Raw genomic sequence first — 22,481 nt, 5'->3', positions numbered from 1 at the left:
GGGGGGGGGGAATATTGGCCAGGACATAAGAAGAACTCTCTGCTCTTCTTCAAATAGTGGCATGTAACATTTTACATCTTCTTGAACAAGTGTGCAGGACCTAGGTTTAACATGTCATCCAAACCTCTGACAATGTAGCTCTCCCTCAATGCTACACTGAAGTGTCTCAATCATGTGCTTAAGTCCAAAAGTGGGGCTTGAAACACAACCGTCTGACTCCAAGGTAATAGATAATAATACCAATACTTAGTACACAGCGATGAAGAATGGAAGCACTCTTTCCATTGATTCATGAGATGCATCTTTTGCTTCTTATCGTTAAACAATGGAAAATGAGTAGTCCAATTTTCACTATGAGTGCGCAGTAATTTCAATGTAGCAGGAGAGTCGTCTCATTCAGTTTCACAGAATGGGAAATGGCACTTTGTCATTTTTTTCAGGAATTGACTTTCAGGATATCCAGTTCACTATTAGCAAGTTTCATTCTACACTTTAATAATGTCAGTGTATATTAAATAATTCTTAATAAATCAGAATTCTCAGATGTGACAGGCAGCCTTGCATTAAATTACTAATAATATGTGACACCAGTTTTATGTCGGGTTTTACAATGGCAGCTTTATGATAGTAAAACATGCCTGAATATAGCACTTCTTGGATGTCTGATAGTATCACTGTTTGCACATCCTGTTAGGAGCTGTGATGAGTAATTGTTGTTAAAATAGACCTCTGCATTTTCTCCGATCACTCCATTTAGTGCATCAAAAATGTTTTGAAGACCATTTAAATTTCCCGATGGCTCGGCTGGTTAAGGCAGCGAGTAGCTGAGCTATACAGACCAGGTTCAATCTCTGTCCTGTGTTGATTTAGCTAGTCTCACCTAGAGCAGCAGCAAAGAGGGGTTTTACAATTTTCCAGGTGCTCCTGGATTAGGGACGAGAAAATCATTCAGGTTCCTGCTCCTAATTGCTATCCAGCAATCCTTGCTGGAAGTGTATGTGAATGTTGGATGAAGACAGCCTTGGTCTCAGCTGTGATACCACCAAGTACCATGGTCAATTAGCCTGCCCACATTCATTGTCTGGGCTTATTTCTGAAGAATGGATACAGTAGTCTAATGATTAGGTCATGAGATCAAATTCCACCATGGCAAATAATGAATTTGAATTCAATAAACCTGGTAAGTTGTGGGCTATCACCAGGAAAGCAATCTTGAAAGCTTCAGGATTGTCGTATAAACCCCAACCGGTTCACCAACATCCTTCATGGAAAGGAGCCTGCCACCCCTTCCTGTTCTGGCCAGCATGTGGCTTCAGCCCCGTGCTACATATTTGACTCTTAATGCCCTCTGATGTGGACTACCATTCCACCCAGTTGTAAACAATCGCTACAAAGTTCAATGCTAAGAAAATCGGACAGATCTATTGGCAATGACCATGCATTATATCAGGATAAGATTGCCCCAGTCAGCCCTTCAAAATCCTCCTCGTCAACATCTGGAGCCTGGTGCCCAAGTAGAGAGAGCTGTCCTATAGACTACTCAAATAACAACTTGACATAGTAGTACTCACAGAATCATATCTATTCATCAACATTCCAGACTCCTTCATCAGCATTCCTGGGTATGTGCTGTCCCAGCAGTAGGACAGACCCACCAGAGGTGGGGCACAGTGATATACAGTCATGTGGGAGTGGCCCTGGGAATCCTCAACATTGACTCCAGACTGCATGAAGTCTCATGACTTTGTGTCAAACAAGATCAAGGAAACCTTCTGTTGATTATCACCTCCTGCCCCTCTTCCCCCAACTGATTAATCAGTACGCCTCCTGATTGACTATCACTTCGAGCAAACTCTGAGGGTAGCAAGGACGCAGGATGGGTGGAGGAATTCAATGGCCATGACCAAGAGTGGCGCAGTGGTATCATCACTGATTGAGCTGACCGAGTCCTAAAGGACATAATTGCCAGACTGGGCCTGTATCAGATGATAAGGGTAGGGAATCAACACAAGGAAGTAACCTACTTGACCTCATCCTCACCAACTGATCTGTTGCAGATACGTCTGTCCATGATAGCACTGGTAGAAGTGACCACAGCACAGTCCTTGTGAAGACAAGATTTTGTCTCCACCATCAGAATATCATTCACCGTGTAGTGTGGCATTAACATAGAACTAGCAGGCCAAAACTGGGCATTCATGAGGCATTGTGAGCCATTAGCAGTAGCAGAATCATACACCACCACAATCTGCAACCTCCTGGCCCAGCACGTCTTTCACTCCTTGATCACCATCAAGCCAGGAGACTAACCTTGGTTCAATTTGGAATGTGGAAGGGTGTGCCAAGGGCAGCACCAAGCATACTTTAGAATTAGGTTAAACTTAGTAAAGCTAGTGCACAGAGTTACCTGCATGCTAAACATCAAAAGCAGCAGGTTATAGACAGAACTAAGTTGTCCCACAGCCAATGGATCAGACCAAAGTTCTGTAGCCCTACCACATCCAGTCAAAAATGGCAATGGACAACCAGGCAATTAAAAGGAGAAGGAGGCTCCTTGAACATCCCCATCTTTAACCATGTTGGAGCACAGTGTTTGTAAGTGTCTTTAACCAAAAGTACTGAGTGGATGAACCTACTTGGCTTCCTCCCAAAGTAACCATCATTGTTACTGCCAGTGTTCAGCCAATTCAATTCACTCCGTATGATATTAAGAAGTGGCTGAGTGTACTGGACACAGCAAAGGCTATGGGCCCTAACAGCAACCTAACTGTAGTGCTGAAATCCTCTCTCAATCCGTGTCATAGCTATACTGAAACTGCTTGGCTAGGGGACAAGTTAGCTCTGCTGTACAGGTCTTAAGCTGAAAACAGTACTAAGAATTTTGAAGCTGGTTCCTGGCAATAGCCCAGAACAAGCTTTAGAAGTGCGAGGGATGGTCAAGATCAGTGTTCAGGGTCAGGGCTTGGGATCTGGTCATGGCAGGAGTAGGATACAGTTGCAGTGGGGAGGTCTGATCATGTTGGAAAGGGAACAGTATGGCGGGTGGACGACAACCATGAGAATCATAGAAAATTTACTGCACAGAAGGAGGCCATTCGGCCCATCGTGTCCGTGCCAGCCGAAAATGAGCCACACAACCTAATCCTGAGCCACCAGAAGTGGTAACACGGAGGGCACATTCAGGAGGAGGCATCGGGCTACAGGCGCAATTCTAGTTGCTCCAAGACATAGCGGCGCTATGGACAACAATGCCACAGCAACACCTATCTTTAAGATGCTGTAGGAGCTCTCAGTAAGTAAGTAACAGTGTCACCTACCGTGGATACTAAGCTGATTGACTCGATCAGAGGTAAGTAAAAATGGTAGGTACATTTAATTGTGACAGAAAAGAGGTCATAAGTGTGCAGTTCCTGTGTCACACTCACTTTTTGTCATACTTTCATGTCACACCTATTTTCACTTTTTCAGTCATGCCATTTCCATCATCTATAAACATATAAATATACATAAACCATGGAGAGAAAAAAGCTAGCTGGTCCATCCAGTATCATGATTCCCAACAACCCCCAGGAGATTACATGGCTGCTGGTGGGTGGGGGTCGTTGTGAATCATGATGCTTAAAGCATCACAACAGAGTGGGGCAGGCTCGATGAACCAGCTGGTCTTTTCCCATCCATCATTCTCGTATGTTCATATGTTCGCATGTGATGAAAATAGCATAACTGAAAAAGTGTGATGGAAATAGGCGTGACCAGAAAGCGTTACAGAATGTGAGTGTGACAATTACAGGAAATGCACACATATGCAAGACCTATAATATATTATACAGATAGTCAGACTTACCTTTTTATCCTGCAACTTACAGTCTCATTCTTAACTGGTTATTTATTCAGGCAGTTTTGCTAGAAGTTCATCAATATCAATGACTACTTTTTACACAGAATCTATTCCACATATTCACCAAATCCAGGCCACTTTTGTCCATCACACCATCTGTTTTGAAGTAATTTGAGTTTTTGCAGTACACATTGATTTCTGTGATGTGCAGTTTATGTTTTCACACCACCGATCATTACTGTTCACCCCTGGGTTCTGACTAATTGATTAGCAGAAACTTTGGGGCAAAGATCAGAGACCAGAGGTGTGAGTAGGCAAACTGCATGTTACTCAAATTGATCTCTGTCACAAAACCTAAAACAACTTCAAAACTGATGGCGTGAGGGACATTTTCTGAGGCCGTCCTCTTTAGTTCCTACCAAGACTGGAGGGAAATATGATTATGTGGCAATTGCAGCTTTGAAAGCTGAACGTGCGAAAATAAAACCACATTTGAAGAAAATCTTTTAAATGATCAGAGTCTGAAAACCATATAATGCCCATTGACTTCTCTTTTGACTTTTTCCATGTCAACTGAAGTGCAATCTAATAACATGAGAGCAACAGAGGGAGCTGAATCTTCAGATTGGTTGTTTTACATCTACAGTATTGAAAGTCAGGTCGGGAATACTTTAATTTGCATTTTAAGCTCAGTTTCCAAACCTGACTATTACACTTCAATGAAACTATTTGACTCGAATATAAGCTGACATTACTCACTGATTACCTACTGATCCTACCCTTTTTCTTGCAAATATACAGAATTCATACATTTGTAGGGACTAGCATTAAAACTGATTAGGATGCCATTACAGTGAATGGGGAAAATATGCATTTTTTTTAAACTTGTTTATAAACTGAGGTTACATACATTCAATTTACCTATACTGTTAGGTCATTTATCTGCTTCACCAAATCCATTTTTAAAAGTTACAAGTTAGATGAATTAATTTTCAGCTGATCATCACAATAAAATAAGGTATAATTTTTCTGAGGGATGATGCTGCATTTAATTTAACTCTTTAAGCGTCGGACCCCGACTGAACACTAATTGCAGCTGCTTATGTAGCCATTAAAGGGCTTGTGCTCATAATCTTCTTTGACATGATCATTGCTATGATCCCTAGAAAATTAATTGAAAGTGCCAGTTTGGAAATCTCAGTCCAGGGTTTTCTTCAGTGACCAATGACCATATCAATGCATTGGAGACAGGTTTTTTCACAACGTTATTTCCTCAGTCCAATGAGTTGCATGAAAGGAATCAGTGGAGCGTGGGCAGTGTAATAAAATCACGGGGATAAAAGTTTCCCTGCACTTTCTAAAAAGCTATTACAGTGTTTTGTTAATTTTAAATGTATTTAGAACTCACACATGTTCTCTATTCAATGTAGTCAGCTACTGCACACAACGGCTAATGAGACTGACTAGAAAACGTGTATGATTTCTAAGTACAGTAGACCCTCGCTACAACACTGTCTTTGAGAGGCTCAGAAAATCATGTTTTACCAAGGCACACGGTATAGAGAAGGTTCTTCATATGATTTCTCTATCAGTGAGAGTGCCATAAACAAAGGACTTTATCTTGAACGTTCTGATATATCATAGCATTTTTACAAGAACCATTGTACATTGAAGTAGAACGAGACAATGGAATACTTTTACAAAATACTGGAGGCTTTCAGTTATATACACACTAGTGAATCTCGTGTGGTAGAAAATGTAAAACAAAATCTGGAACTCAATAAAAATTGAGTGTGTAATAATTCTACTTTTCTTTCTTGTATCTTTTCATACCTTGTTTCTTACCTTCTGTCTCCAGTGTTTTATGCTTTCTTCATCTCTCTCTATTTTTTTATATTCTATTCTTCCTTGGTTTTATAACCTTTCTAGAATCTATCATTTTGGGACTTTGGATTATTTTGTTTTTGTCTTTATATTTGTTCCTTAGTTTCTATTGTCTGTTTTGCTTTAGAATTGTTTCAATGTAGATGTGATACCTTTTGCTCATTGTAACACAGTGAGCTATGAACTAACTTTTTCCATGTCAACTGAAGTGCAATCTAATAACATGAGAGCAACAGAGGGAGCTGAATCTTCAGATTGGTTGTTGGATGCAGTGGGAAGCTAGGCCAAGGAGAGACTTTTATCTACGTCTGTCCATGAAGCTGAGGTTCACTGGAGGTAACAAGAGGTCCTAAGATAGTGACTGCAGTGGGTTGTTTGCTAATCCATGCCCAGGGCATCTTGCACCCTTCTGCCTTGGAGTATGTTAAAACAGAGTCTGGCATTGTGACTAGAAGTGAGCCAGCCTCCATCACTGTCTCAACTGAAACTCACCGAATCCCCACCCTCACCAATCTGGTTTTACTGCCATTGGTTCACAGGCTTCTCAATCAAACATTGAACAAAGGGAATAGTCACATAATGGTTGGTGACTACTACTAGCAATGAGGTAACTAGAAAGGTAATACCATAGTCATGTGATTACAACTGGTCAATAAGATTACAATACCACAGCTATTTGATTACAGCCGGTCGATAAGTTGACTCAAAAGGGACTCCATTTTCTTTAAATATGACGCATAAACAAGAATAAATATTGTCAAACATCACGGCAGATTAATCAGCCTTTTTCTGTTGAAGAACAAAAACTAAAGTGAAATAGGCAAAGTACTTCCAAACAAAAGGTCATTCTGAGAAATGAAGGTAAGTTGAGACCTAAAGATGAATTCAATTCACACTCCCAGGTTCCTGCATAACCCAGGATCTGGGTTAAAGGGAGGTTTGAAAAAATGTCTTTACACGGAGGGCCATTAGAATTTGTATTTAATTTCACAAACCGTTGTTGAAGCAAAGTCCATCAATTCTTTTAAAAGGGAATGAGATAGTTGCTTGAAAAAAAGAAAATTGGAAGGTATTTTGTTTCAAATTTTGTGTCAAATTTTGTCACTGTGAAGCACCATGGGACGTTTTACTATGTTAAAGATGCTATATAAATGCAAGTTTTTGTTGTTGGCAAACAGGAAAATGGCATTAGACTAGGCAGCACATGTGGGGGGAAACACTGGCACAGACTTGATGGGTGAATGGACTATTTCTGGGCTGTTGACAACCTGTCTGGGAATGACAAAGTAGCTTAATAAAGGATTTGGGAAGGAGGAGCAAAAAAGTTTGGTCAAATGGATTATTTGACATGTGCCTGCCTCTAAGTGAGACAACAAGACCATGCAACAAATGAAATGCTATAGGAGGAGAGCAAAGCAACCAGCAACATTCACCCTGCTGTGACAGAAATAGTCCCAGTGGTTTGAACATGTGTGCCGAATTGTCCAAGACAGGATACTCAAGCATGTGATGAAATGGACACCAGAAGGGAAGGCAAAGTGGTCAGGGTGGAGGGGGAAATATACATTCACTGTGTAGCCTGAACAAATTTGTAAATGGACATTGAAAAAAGTAAACACACTAGAGCAGGCAGATCTGCCAGTCTGTACTGACCTAATGCACATGACCTTTCTGGAGATATTTCTGTAACATTACATTAGTGGTGAGCGAACAAGTATGAGGAAAAACAATGTTTAAGATTGGTATATAACGTCTATAACATAGATGAGGAATTTTATGAGAAACATAGATTTATGAGAAACATAAACATAGATGAGAAACATAGATTTTTACCTGAGGAAGGAGGAAGCCTCCGAAAGCTTGTAGATTTCAAATAAAATCGTTGGACTATAACTTGGTGTTGTAAAATTGTTTACAATTCTATAACATAGGAAGAGGAGCAGGCCATTCAGCCCCTCGAGCCTGTTATATAATTTATTCTATGTCAGGAAGACTTCAAAACCCATGTGACAAAGCCACAAGGTCTTCCTTGTGAGCGAGACCAACTCTGTCACCATTTATTGTAATACTTTGTAAATACTGCTGAAAAAATATAAGCTAGTATCACACTCCTTAGAAAGCTGCAAATGTAGAAGATGTGTGGAGGTTTAATTATGAACAAAACCGAAGAGAAACTATTCCTTCAAGGTTATTGACTGTTGATAACAACAGTCCTTTAGGCCCAATTTTAACCGCCCCTCCCGTGCCTGACGAGAACGGAACATGCCTGGGGTTAAAATCCAGCACTCGTCTTTGAGCCTGTCATCATTTTTCTGACGCAGCTTTGCCCCAGACAGGCAAGGGCCTCATTGACATCCAAAACTCGGGGTCTGATGACGTAGTTCTGACTCCGACAACGGTTTAACAGTGAACAGCTGTTTCTTGGCGCCCGATGTGAGCCTCGTGAAAAGCAAAAGAGCAGGAGGCCCAGAAGAGGGCCGAAAAGGTCATTCAATTTTATTATTCTAACGGTTTCCTTGCGGGCCAGGAGGAGCAGGAGTGCTTTTCCATGCCCCTACAAGGAAACCTAGGCCCTGGGCTTCCCTCCTCTGACTGCGATTATCTACCCTGCCCCCTCCCCCCACCCCTTACCACTTACCTAACTGCCAAAGACCCTCTTGCCGTGATCACCCAACTCCTGCCCACCGGCCTGACGTCATTGACACCTGGGTTTGGGCAGGAGTCAGGCCTGGTGTATTTAAATGAGGCCCATGAGTAAAAGTGGGCTGTGCCTCATGTTGGCGAGTCGGGGCAAGCTTGATGCTCACCCTGCCGGCACCACACTTACCACTCGCCCCGAATTATAATTGGGGCTTTTGTTTCCAGCAGCCCCATTTTGAGTTCGATGGGAAGGAGCGAACCATTATACTGTAGTCATACATGGTCCCTGGATAGAGTGGACTTGATGAGCTAAATGCCCTTTCTCACTCTGTTTTTCAGTCTAGTGTGAGTTGTACACCACCGACATCTCAGCAAGGTACTTAGCAAATGAATGACATCATTCTTTCACAGCTAGCTCCCTCTTCAGGGTACAAAAGCAATTACAAAATATGGTCTTAAACACCATTCTTTATGATAGCATTTGGAATATAGAATCATAGATTCATAGAGCACAGAAGGAGGCCATTCGACCCATCGTGCCTGTGCCGACTTCTTGAAAGAGCCATCCAATTAGTCCTCCCCCTACCCCTGCCAATGTTTCCTTTTCAAGTGTATATCCAATTCCCTTCTGAAAGTTACTTTTGAATCTGCTTCCACCACCCTTTCAGGCAGTGTATTCCAGCTCTGAACAAGTCGCAGCGTTAAAAAAATTCTCCTCATCTCCCCTCTGGTTCTTTTGCCAATTATCACAGTAGTTATTATGACATGATAAACAATCTGTGGCATTTTGTGTTTTTTTTTTAATTTCCTCCCCTTGTCGGAAACACTTGGAGAGTTATGATTCTGCAGCTCTGGCAGCTTTTGGGAAGGCTTGCCCCAGTGGCCATTCTCCACGTGTGAGCCTACACAGTGAGCGTTGACCTTGCTGGAGTCCACCCCACTTATCACCACTTACTAGGATCGTCATTTGGAAGGTGGTGTTAGGCCCTGAGAAGTGGTGCTAACAGCCCTGAGATCACCCAGTGGAGGAAGAGGGCCTTATAGTGGCCTGCTCTCCCTCTAATCAGCCCCCTACTTATCTTTTTGTGGCTGCCTCGGTCTCTGCTAAGGCCTACCAGGATGCAGGTTTCAGACCTTCAGAACACCTCTGCCCCTTTAAATGGCCGGCCTGCACCACCCCCCACCCCCCCCCCCCCCCGCCCCCACCCCGACCATCTGGTGCTGAGGCAATGCTGCCACAGTATTGCAGCCTGACACCAGTATGCTCTCTTTTGGCGGTGAGAGTCCCACCGAGAGCCTGCCGTGTGTTTTCAATTACACCCCCTAAACCAGAGAGATGGTTCGCAGTTGGAGGGATGGGCAGACGCCCTCCCCCAATGAGAAGAATCCAGCCCAGTAACTCCGTGGGGCACTTTCTCTGAGAAAAAATGCTTGGGGAGAGAGAAGAGCTATGCATCATTTTTGCTCAGTCACAAGTGATGATAATGCATTTCAATGCCATTGACATCATTACACACATAGGAATGTACAGGACCAGAAAAGACTGCATCTAGCTGCTCCCTAAAGCTAATGCCCTTCAATCGCCCAATCCATTAGAAATCTATCCAAGTCTCCCTTAAATGTTTCCACACTAACTGCCTCCCTGGACAGTCGGTTCCATGAGTTCACCACCTTTAGCACAAAAAAGTGAAATCTAAACTCTGTGTGCATCTTCCCTCTTCTAGGTTCGAACTCCTGTCAATGTGGTTCCAGAGTCTGTGGCAATCTTGAACGTATTATCAGGCTTCAATTTATCTGTTTCTTTAAGGATTTCACATCATGTGCTTGTAAAGAAGCAAGAAGGAATTCCACTTTTTCCGTAAAGTCCTTTTAACAGAGAAAAGTGGTCACACAACTAAATCGGACCAACGTTGAAAATTATAGAATCATAGAATCATAGAATCATAGAAGTTACAACATGGAAACAGGCCCTTCGGCCCAACATGTCCATGTCGCCCAGTTTATACCACTAAGCTAGTCCCAATTGCCTGCACTTGGCCCATATCCCTCTATACCCATCTTACCCATGTAACTGTCCAAATGCTTTTTAAAAGACAAAATTGTACCCGCCTCTACTACTGCCTCTGGCAGCTCGTTCCAGACACTCACCACCCTTTGAGTGAAAAAATTGCCCCTCTGGACCCTTTTGTATCTCTCCCCTCTCACCTTAAATCTATGCCCCCTCGTTATAGACTCCCCTACCTTTGGGAAAAGATTTTGACTATCGACCTTATCTATGCCCCTCATTATTTTATAGACTTCTATAAGATCACCCCTTAACCTCCTACTCTCCAGGGAAAAAAGTCCCAGTCTGTCTAACCTCTCCCTGTAAGTCAAACCATCAAGTCCCGGTAGCATCCTAGTAAATCTTTTCTGCACTCTTTCTAGTTTAATAATATCCTTTCTATAATAGGGTGACCAGAACTGTACACAGTACTCCAAGTGTGGCCTCACCAATGCCCTGTACAACTTCAACAAGACATCCCAACTCCTGCATTCAATGTTCTGACCAATGAAACCAAGCATGCCGAATGCCTTCTTCACCACCCTATCCACCTGTGACTCCACTTTCAAGGAGCTATGAATCTGTACTCCTAGATCTCTTTGTTCTATAACTCTCCCCAACGCCGTACCATTAACGGAGTAGGTCCTGGCCCGATTCGATCTACCAAAATGCATCACCTCACATTTATCTAAATTAAACTCCATCTGCCATTCATCGGCCCACTGGCCCAATTGATCAAGATCCCGTTGCAATCCCAGATAACCTTCTTCACTGTCCACAATGCCACCAATCTTGGTGTCATCTGCAAACTTACTAACCATGCCTCCTAAATTCTCATCCAAATCATTAATATAAATAACAAATAACAGCGGACCCAGCACCGATCCCTGAGGCACACCGCTGGACACAGGCATCCAGTTTGAAAAACAACCCTCTACAACCATCTTCTGTCGTCAAGCCAATTTTGTATCCAATTGGCTACCTCACCTTGGATCCCATGAGATTTAACCTTATGTAACAACCTACCATGCGGTACCTTGTCAAATGCTTTGCTGAAGTCCATGTAGACCACGTCTACTGCACAGCCCTCATCTATCTTCTTGGTTACCCCTTCAAAAAACTCAATCAAATTCGTGAGACATGATTTTCCTCTCACAAAACCATGCTGACTGTTCCTAATTAGTCCCTGCCTCTCCAAATGCCTGTAGATCCTGTCCCTCAGAATACCCTCTAACAACTTACCCACTACAGATGTCAGGCTCACTGGTCTGTAGTTCCCAGGCTTTTCCCTGCCGCCCTTCTTAAACAAAGGCACAACATTTGCTACCCTCCAATCTTCAGGCACCTCACCTGTAGCGGTGGATGATTCAAATATCTCTGCTAGGGGACCCGCAATTTCCTCCCTAACCTCCCATAACGTCCTGGGATACATTTCATCAGGTCCCGGAGATTTATCTACCTTGATGCGCGTTAAGACTTCCAGCACCTCCCTCTCTGTAATATGTACACTCCTCAAGACATCACTATTTATTTCCCCAAGTTCCCTAACATCCATGCCTTTCTCAACCGTAAATACCGACGTGAAATATTCATTCAGGATCTCACCCATTTCTTGTGGTTCCGCACATAGATGACCTTGTTGATCCTTAAGAGGCCCTACTCTCTCCCTAGTTACCCTTTTGCCCTTTATGTATTTGTAGAAGCTCTTTGGATTCACCTTTGCCTGATCTGCCAAAGCAATCTCATATCCCCTTTTTGCCCTCCTGATTTCTCTCTTAACTCTACTCCGGCAATCTCTATACTCTTCAAGGGATCCACTTGATCCCAGCTTCCTATGCATGTCATATGCCTCCTTCTTCTTTTTGACTAGTGCCTCAATCTCCCGAGTCATCCAAGGTTCCCTACTTCTACCAGCCTTGCCCTTCACTTTATAAGGAATGTGCTTACCCTGAACCCTGGTTAACACACTTTTGAAAGCCTCCCACTTACCAGACGTCCCTTTGCCTGCCAACAGACTCTCCCAATCAACTTCTGAAAGTTCCTGTCTAATACCATCAAAATTGGCCTTTCCCCAATTTAGAATTTTAACTTTTGGGCCAGACCTATCATTCTCCATAGCTATCTTAAAACTAATGGAATTATGATCACTTGTCCCAAAGTGATCCCTCACCAACACTTCTGTCACCTGCCCTTCCTTATTTCCCAAGAGGAGGTCAAGTTTTGCCCCCTCTCTAGTCGGGCCATCCACATACTGAATGAGAAATTCCTCCTGAATACACTCAACAAATTTCTCTCCATCCAAGCCCCTAATGCTATGGCTGTCCCAGTCAATGTTGGGAAAGTTAAAGTCCCCTACTATTACCACCCTATTTTTCTTGCAGCTGTCTGTAATCTCCTTACATATTTGCTCCTCAATTTCCCGTTGACTATTTGGGGGTCTGTAGTACAATCCTATCAAAGTGATCTCTCCCTTCTTATTTTTCAGTTCTACCCATATAGACTCAGTGGGCGAACCCTCGGATATATCCCCTCTCACTACTGCCGTGATGTTCTCCCTAATCAAGAACGCAACTCCCCCTCCTCTCTTACCTCCTGCTCTATCTTTCCTATAGCATCTGTACCCTGGAACATTGAGCTGCCAGTCCTGCCCCTCCCTTAGCCATGTTTCAGTAATAGCTATAACATCCCCGTCCCATGTACCCATCCATGCCCTGAGTTCATCTGCCTTGCCCATCAGACTTCTTGCATTGAAATAAATGCAGTTTAATCTAGACTTCCCTTGGTCTTTGCCCTGCTTTCTCAGACCATCTGTCCGGTCATGTTCTGTACACTCTCCCTTACTGCCTTTTGTTTCTGTCACCATTTTATTTCCCACTGACTTCCTGCATCGGTTCCCATCCCCCTGCCACATTAGTTTAAACCCTCCCCAACAGCACTGGCAAACACTCCCCCTAGGACATTGGTTCCAGTCCTGCCCAGATGCAGACCGTCCAATTTGTACTGGTCCCACCTCCCCCAGAACCGGTTCCAATGGCCCAGGAATTTGAATCCCTCCCTCTTGCACCATCTCTCAAGCCACGTATTCATCTTAGCTATCCTGTCATTCCTACTCTGACTTGCCCGTGGCACTGGTAGCAATCCTGAGATTACTACCTTTGAGGTCCTACTCTTTAGTTTAACTCCTAACTCCCTAAATTCAGCTTGTAGGACCTCATCCTGTTTTTTACCTATATCGTTGGTGCCTATATGCACCACGACAACTGGCTGTTCACCCTCCCCCTCCAGAATGTCCTGCAGCCGCTCCGAGACGTCCTTGACCCTTGCACCAGGGAGGCAACATACCATCCTGGAGTCTCGGTTGCGTCCGCAGAAACGCCTGTCTATTCCCCTTACAATCGAGTCCCCTATCACTATAGCTCTGCCACTCTTTTTCCTGCCCTCCTGTGCAGCAGAGCCAGCCACGGTGCCATGAACCTGGCCACTGCCACCTTCCCCTGGTGAGCCATCTCCCCCAACAGTATCCAAAACGGTATACCTGTTTTGGAGGGAGATGACCGCAGGGGACCCCTGCACTGCCTTCCTACTCTTCCTCTGTCTGTTGGTCACCCATTCACTATCTCCCTCAGTAATTTTTATCTGCGGTGTGACCAGAAAATTAGACAACATTGACAAATTCATGTGAGAAAACCAGCATCATTTTTATTTGCTTTGGCTCCTAAGGTACATTTTTATTTATCTTAAGTGCTCCTGCCACCTGCAGCATGAAAGGCAATGTTGTTATGTGATACTTCTGAAGGCCTACTTACTTTATCTAAAGGGCCTAATACCTGTTTCAGACAGCACGACAAATTTAGTAGTGGCCCAAAAGCCCACTCAGATTGGGCGTAGGCCATCCAACTGCTAAATTGGTCATCGTTGTATCCGTTTTACGCCTGTAAAAGGGGCGCACCGATGTTGAATTTAGGTCCCTTTATGTTTCCATGGTAAGAGGCAGCAATATTACAAGGGTCTCTCCAAATATTTTGAGAAGAAAATGTCAAAAGCTAATTAGAAACGAGCACGGTGCTGGGAAGATTATGAATATCCCTTCCCCTCAATTGAGCAGTAGCATCAGGCCAAGCAGTTTTGGCCTGGAGGGTTTTGAAGACAGAAATAAATCTAAGTTAGCACTGAGCCAGAGGACAAACTCGGTCAGGTTCAATTCAATGGGCCTGAGATCCCAGTCCAGAGCCTGAAATTTTAGGCCCAATATAGTTGGACCCTGCTGCTTGACAGTCTGGCCAGGCCGTCTCTCTCCTCCTCCCCACCCCCCCTCCCCCTCCATAACTTCCAGAGAAGGCCAGAATGCTACTCCCAACAATAGCAGCTCGTACTTTCAGAGAAGACAAAGCACCCTAACTGAAGGCTCCCTCAAGACAGGACCCAGAAGCAGCAAAATCATCCTACAGACCACCACACTCTACACAGTGGTCCTGAATATCTGCATACCTCCTTGAAATCAAACAATGTCCTCAATGCCTGACAGCCTGATAGGTATCTTTAATGCATTGGAGAGAAAAAGATCCTTCATCATTTCTTCATGCTTAAATCCCTCCTAAACAAGAGTGACAGGATAGATCTATGTAAGATTGTGCCTGCAGGACACTAACCCAATGCCCCTGGACACTACAGCCCCGATTTTAACCTCGCCAGTCTAACAGGATTGAGGCCGGTTCGGGTCGGATGCCTGTTTTACTCCGCGCCTGATTTTACTCTCCACTGACTTCAATGTGGGTTAGGTAAAAATTACTCCCTAGCCTAGATTTCCCGAACAGCATTGTTTAAACACTATGGGGTGGAAATTCATTTCAGCCTGCTCTCGGATCTGAAATAGGTGGTGCGATGGGAGCACGTGCCAGAAGCCCGAGGCTCACCCAAAATTGGGCCTCGGGCCTCACCAGCATACTGCAGGCGAGCTGCGGACTCCACAAATAGATGTGGTTATTTTTCCTGAATTAATTTTTTTTTTAAATGCTGGGAATGCAAAGTAGGTTGGCCAACATCTGGCAGAAAAAGGCAGGATTCAGGCAGGACCCTCTCAAAGAACATACAACGTACAGTTTGTCTTATACAGAATTCGATAAGATTCGTTTAAAAAACATATAGAAATTCTGTTACGCTCTGTGGGATTTTAAAACGGCTGGAAAGGAATTTCAAATCTTTTTGGCCAATGACCCCGTTTACCTTAACTTTCACCTCATACATGGAGAATAAAATGAACGATTTCTCTAAAGTTGAAACCACATAATGTGCCCGACAAAAGACGGTAGAATTAAGTACAAAACCGCTCTGTCATGTGGAAGAGTTCCTTTTTGATCCACGCAAGTAGTTACATTCTCCATTTATTATCTAAACAGTCTTTGATGCTAAACTCTGAGAGGAGACAAGCATAGGTCGCTTACAATTCTTCTGCAGAAATTAGGTGACACACCTCAACATAGATAACAGAAAGCTGAGTGTGCATTAATCTTTCCCAAATTAAAACCTGTGCTGCAGTGTTTAAGATTGAGGCCACCACGGTTCAGTGCTTTCTTGACCGCCAATTTTGATAAAAGTGTTTTAGGAGAGGTGAGATGTAGATAAATTGCTCTGAGCCGCACAACAATACCAGGGTGAATGTTTAGTCTATTGCTGCAATCATGCTGCACTATCAGACTGCTGTTTACAAATTCACTACAAAAAGAGGCCCCGAATGATAAACTGCAAATATTGATAAATTCAAACTGTCTCTTTTCACGTACGTCTACTTTTTTTTATAATAATTTGTAGCAGAAAGAAATAGATGAAGTAATTAATTTTTTTTAATGATGTTCACCAAATTCTTTCTCAATTTTCTTCCGTCTTTTTCTAAAGGCATTGGGAGTCATTTTGACTTTGGGCGATAGTGTAAAATGTTGAATTCCTCTGGGAATTATTTTGGCTAACAAGGAGTGGCTCTGAGAAGAGAGCAATATGAGTCAAGGCCTTCATAGCATCCCAGATTGCTCCTAAAAAGTTTGAATTCAGCTGGACTAAAAGGAAGGGGGCGAAAGATTACTCTAATGTGAGGTGTAATATGTTCGATGTATGAGTTTAAGTTGACCCTCGCATATTCTATTGCAAGTAGTGGTGAAAAGCTTGTTCCTAGGTTTCTTCCATTCTTCTGTTAATTGGTGACCAAGGTCTCACTCCCAATGTTCCTTTATACACTGTGAGTTTGTGCAAGTGTGGAAATCAGTGTAGTGCACAGGGCAGAGATATGGTTACAGGTACAGGTTGGGAGTGAATAGCTCTAGAGGGATTGGTTCTTGCCGAAGTTACTGGCTCCTGGATGAAGTGCTTCACTTGGAGGTCCCTCAACACATCATGCTGAGTGAGGTGGAATTTGTCCCTTAGGGCGTGGTATGAGAATCACATAATCTCACCCTTGTAAAGATGTTGGCCAAGTCTGGTGATGCCATCCAGAGAACAGGCCCTGAATCCGCTTGTGGCTGGTGCCCCTGGCAGTTTTTTGTTGTGCCGGATTGAGAAAAGGGCTGGCAGACCCAACGGACTCTGCTCCTCCCATATTCATTCAACAGAGGGAACTATGTTTTTTCCTTTGGGAATACCCTGCTATCAATGATAAATAGAGGCAAAAGAGGAGGATGACGAAGAGCAGGATGAGAAGGCCAAGTTGGTCAGGCAGCAAAGGAAGCATTTGGCACCCATCCACTAGTACCACCTCACCAGGGTAAATGGACCAAGCCACTCCTACCTCTACCAATTCAGGAACAATGATTGCGGAGGCTACACTTTACAAGGGAAGCCATCCAAGAGTTGTGTCATGTGCTGGAACCTAATTTTAAGACTACCTCCACCACAGGCTCTCCATGCCAGTGGCTGTCAAAGTCACCACCACTCTGAATCTTTCTGTGACGGAATAATTCAGGCTACACCTGGCGACATCTGTAGTATTAGCCAATTAGCTGTGCACAGATGTGTCAAGCAAGTGATAGATTCCCTGTTTGCTAGAGCTAGCCTGTACATTGGCTTCACAAGTTTAGCCTCTTTTGTGATACATGTGCAGGAATCTGAGGGGGCTGGTGGAGGTGACACATTCTGAACATACAAACTGTCCCTACCTTTTTGTCCCACAGTGCCGAGAGGTAACGGTATCATGCAGTTGTGTTACTGCCATGTCACTAGTACTGGGCACTGGCTCTGCCTGGCCACTGGTCAGTGGCAGGGCTACCTAAAGCATGGTTGCCTGCAAGGCTCCAAAGCTATAGACAGCCCTGTTTAATCTGGCACCCTACGCCTCAATGAACGCAATCTAAATATCCATGCCAGAAGCTAATACTCTCCTTAAAATCTCTAAGGAGTGCCCTGCAGATACGTTTGGAGCTGCCATACACTCCAGCGTCAACTTCAGTGCTGAACTCACATCCATCGTGGTGCCACAGATAGAGGTAGGAGACTCCTCCAATGCATCTAACACCTGATGCACATTCTTGGAAACTGTACCCAGTGCTGTCATATATGCTCCATGCTCTGATAACATTCCTTCTTTTAAAAGCTGGACCTCTAAGATCCGAATTTCGATGCTCCTCAGCCAGGAGCAGAGATCCTATGGTCTTCCAGTCGCCAGTGTCCACCTCCTCATAGTTCAATGCCAGCTACTCCCGCCTACTTGTGTTCTGTGCGTCATCGTGCGAACATCCTTCTGGTCACTATTTAATGCCCCCAGGTGTGTCTAGATTTTTGAGGAAAAGGGTTGATTGACGGCATTCATGAAGAAGTGCAGGCAGAAGGTGAACGAAATTATCCAAATTCCTCTTCCTGCTCCTCCTCTGTTTCTTGCTGCCAAATTTCATGGGGAGGAGAAGACCAGATGTCAGCGTGGGTTGATGAGCAGTACAATTCCCATTTGATTGTCCATGCAAGGAATTGCGTGCAGGTTTACTTATGTATTTGTATGACAAACGACGTATGCTTCATACACGTAAGAGGAAAGAGGACATGAAAGCCATGACCAACCTACAACTTGCAACTGCTCTCCTCCTTCCCGGCAGTTTGAGGGCTTCCTTCTTGTGAGCAATTAGAGGGCGGATACCATCGGGACCCCCCCCTGCTGCTGTTCTCAGCTGTATGTTATGGGTCCACTTTCTCCCTTTAATAAGAAAGTAAACAATAGGAATGCCCCGTGGTTGTCATGACACAACCCCACACAGCTGGCAACAAGTAAGTATAATCACTAGGCTTTCAGTGCATCCATTCACTTAGAGATGTAAAGGAAGGAACAGTGGGAGGTGAAGGAAGGAGGTGGGGTGGGATTTGCACCGCCTCCTGTACATTGATGGGAAGCACTTCAAAACAGTGAGGGGAAAGTGATTTTAAGTGTTAACCATGCTTGTCACAGTGTATTTTTTATATGGCGCCTCAACCTTCCCTTACCCTGACTGCCCGAATGAGGACACTGAACTTCTTTCGGCACTGCAGGATGTGGTGAAGGTGGCACTTGCTGCCACGGCCACTTCTTTACTTTATATTCTGCCTGGACAACTTGGGAAGGCAGGGGCGAGTGAATTTCCGCAAAGGTTCTCCCGCTCATCCACCGTAACTTGGGTGGAAGATCCATGGAAGTTTCGGAAAAACAGGTGAGGAACGGGAGAATCACTGCGGAAATTCTCCCCTCCCAGTTCACTGGGTGCCTGCGCTCAGTCGCATATGGTCTGGAATCGATCACCTGGTCACTTTCACACAACATCCCAGATATTACAAATGGGACACAACAATGAAGATACATACATACAAAGCATGCCGGGAGTGTAAAAAAGGGCATCAAAGAAAAAAATTCAAATTCAATATGGCAAGAGAAGTGAAGGATAATTATAAAATGTTTTTTAGTTAAAAAGAAAGACTTGCATTTATATAGGGCATTTCATGACCTCAGACATCCCAAAGCACTTTACAGCCAATGTAGTACTTTTGAAGTGCAGTCACTGTTGTAATGTAGGAAACGCAGGAGCTAATTTGTGCACAGCAAGATCCACCAACAGCAATATTAAGAGAAAAAGAAAAACGAGGGATGGAGTGGGGCCTTTGAAAGTGAGAGCATGTGAGGGCATGACAATTGAAGCTACACAGGCTGCAAAAGTGCTAAATAAGTTTTTTGCCTAAGTTTTTGCCAAGGAGCAGATGAGTAACTGATCTGGAAAGGGAACTAAAGGGTGTTGCAGAGGTAAGTTGTGACACTATTCACGTTACTACCAGCATGGTTGCCAAACAGCTGTGAAAACTTAAGGTAACTAAATCTCAGGGACTGGATAAGAAGTATCTGAGAATCCTTAAGGAAATAGGGAGGAAATTGCAGGAATTCTGGCACAGATCTTCCATAAATCACTGAATACTGGAGAGGTGCTTGAGGACTGGTGAAAAGCAGGTGTTGCTCCTTTTTTAAAAATGGTAGCAAAAGTGACTCAGGAAGCTACAGGCCATTGAGTTCGACATCCATTGTGGATAACGTTATGGAAAGCCTTATTAAAAATAAGACCATGGAACATCTGGATAGAAATAAGATAGCCGATATGGGTTCATGAGGGGGAGGTCTTGCCAATCTAACTTACTGGTTTTCTTTGACGGTGTGGCAAAGGAGCTTGATAGGGGTAAGGCAGTGGATGTGGTGTACTTGGATTTCAGTAAGGCTTTTGATACAGTTCCTCTGGAAAGGCTGGTACTGAAGTAAAAGAAAGTGGGAATCAGTGGAAATATTTTACAATGGATACGTAATTGGTTAACCGATAGAACTGATAGGTGCTACAGGGATTGTCATCAGCCTGGGAGAATGTTACCAGTGGGATCCCATAGGAGTTAGATTTGGGACCTCTTTTGTTTAATATCTTAATAAACAATCCGGAGCCTGTAATCACAAGCAAAGTGGAACATTTGCAGAAAATACAAAGCCAATCAAAGTGGTTGCCTCCAAATCAGAACAGAATAAGCTACAGAGGATTTGAATATACTTGGGAATTGGGCAGACAGGTGGCAGATGAAATTCAATGTGGAGAAATGCAAGGTGCTTCACATGGGGACAAAAAAATCCAGGAAGAGACTGTTGCTTAAAAGGAAAGAAAGTTAGGTGCATGGAAAATGAAAGCGATGTGGGGGTCCTGACTGACAATAAATGTAAGCTATCACAACAATGCTTGGTTCAGTGAGTAAAGCAAATCAGATGTTGGGATGTATTAAAAGGTCAATATTGAGCCAAAATAGTGAGGTAACCTGCCACTTTATAAATCATTGGTGCAACCACTCTGAGAATATTGTGTGCAGTTCTGGTCGCCACAGTACAAAAAGGATATTGCAGCTATTGAAAGGATACAGAAGACAGCAACTAGAACGAGTGAGGGATTGGATTATGAGGAGTGATTACATAAATTGGGCATGTTCTCACTGGAAAAGAGAAGGTTGAGAGTTAATATTATTGCTGTTTTTAAGATTCTAAAGGGACTGGATATTGTAGACCATGACTGGATATTGTAGACCATGACAAGCTATTTCACCTTGTCCAGAACAGTAGAACCAGAGGGCACAACCTGTGCTGGAAGGGGAGTAAATTCAGAACTAATCTGCGGAAACAATATTTCAATGAGCGAGTGGTTAATCTATGGAACAGGCTCCCTAGGGAGATGATGCAAACACATGTTATTGATTCATTCATATGCAAATTAGACACATTCCTTTCAGAAAATAATATTTGGGGATTTAGTATGTGAGTAATTTGAGACATGACATGTGGTAAGTGTAGCATGCTTGGGAGGAACAGGTGACTTTGGAACTATAGTTTCCAAAGCTCTCCACCACTGATGTTTTCCTCACATCATGTCTGGATCTCTTGTGGACTAATTGATAAGAGATTGATTGCTATGATTAGTCAACAACTCCATTACTGTTGTATCATGCGACTACCAGGATGGTAGAAGGTGAACTAGATAGACCTTGGTCTTTTTACGACTAACAATTCCTGTGTTCCATTCATGAAGGGCATCAATTCATTAACAAACTTCCTGTAAACAAAATTCAGGACATACAAAATTACTAGCTGTTATGGGATGTAAGATTTGTGGAAATGTGTTACCTTTTGAACAATATTAACTAATTATTTTAATTAGAAAGCAGCAAAGGAAACCCTTTGAATCATAGAATTATAGAAAATTTACGACACAGAAGGAAGCCATTCCTGTCCCCATAATTTAACCTGCTATCATTCTAGTGTATCTTTCCTGAGGTTTGGTGCCCAAAACTTTCTCAGCTCTATTTATAGCTCACTGGTTAATGTATCACATCAGTTTCTGGCTCTTCTATTTTAATGCAGTCATTAACGAATAACTGCAGTGAAATAGTACAGATGGAAATTTATGTGAACCCATTAACCTAGAAATTCCACACAGAGGAAATTCAACCCAATATAGGTTGACCTTACTCTGGCTATTTTTCATAAATAGTGTCACAAATTGGGAAATTTATGCTGGCTTATTTGTAAAATAAGGGTTAACGACATTAGGTGCTTTGTTCTGGGTTTTTGGGCCATGTAAATTTCAATGTAAATTTTCTATGACTATAAAATGGGATTAGGCTGGGTGGCTCATTTTCAGCCAGCGTGGACACGATGGGCTGAAAATGGTGATCTAATTGAGGTCTTTAAAATTATAAAGTGATAGGGTAGATATGGAAAAACTATTTCCTCTGGTGGGAAAATCCAGAACAAGAGGGCATAATCTTAAAATTAGAGCTAGGCCATTTCGGGGTGAAATCAGGAAACATTTTTCCACACAAAGTGGGGAATCTGGAACTCGCTCCCCCAAAAGGCGATGGATGCTGGGTCAATTGAAATATTCAAGACTGAGATTGATAGATTTTTGTTAGTTAAGAGTACCAAGTGACATGGATCAAAGGCAGGTAAATGGAGTTGAGTTACAGATCTAATTGAATAGTGAAACAGGCTCGAGGGGCTGAATGGCCAACTCCTGTTCCTATGTTCCTATAAATCCACTGGTGTTAAACATAGGGGAGGGG

Source organism: Heptranchias perlo, chromosome 1 (assembly GCF_035084215.1).
Source record: "Heptranchias perlo isolate sHepPer1 chromosome 1, sHepPer1.hap1, whole genome shotgun sequence".
Taxonomy (NCBI): Eukaryota; Metazoa; Chordata; class Chondrichthyes; order Hexanchiformes; family Hexanchidae; genus Heptranchias; species Heptranchias perlo.
The sequence above is the reverse complement of the archived record's forward strand: the minus strand, read 5'-3'. Positions refer to the sequence as shown.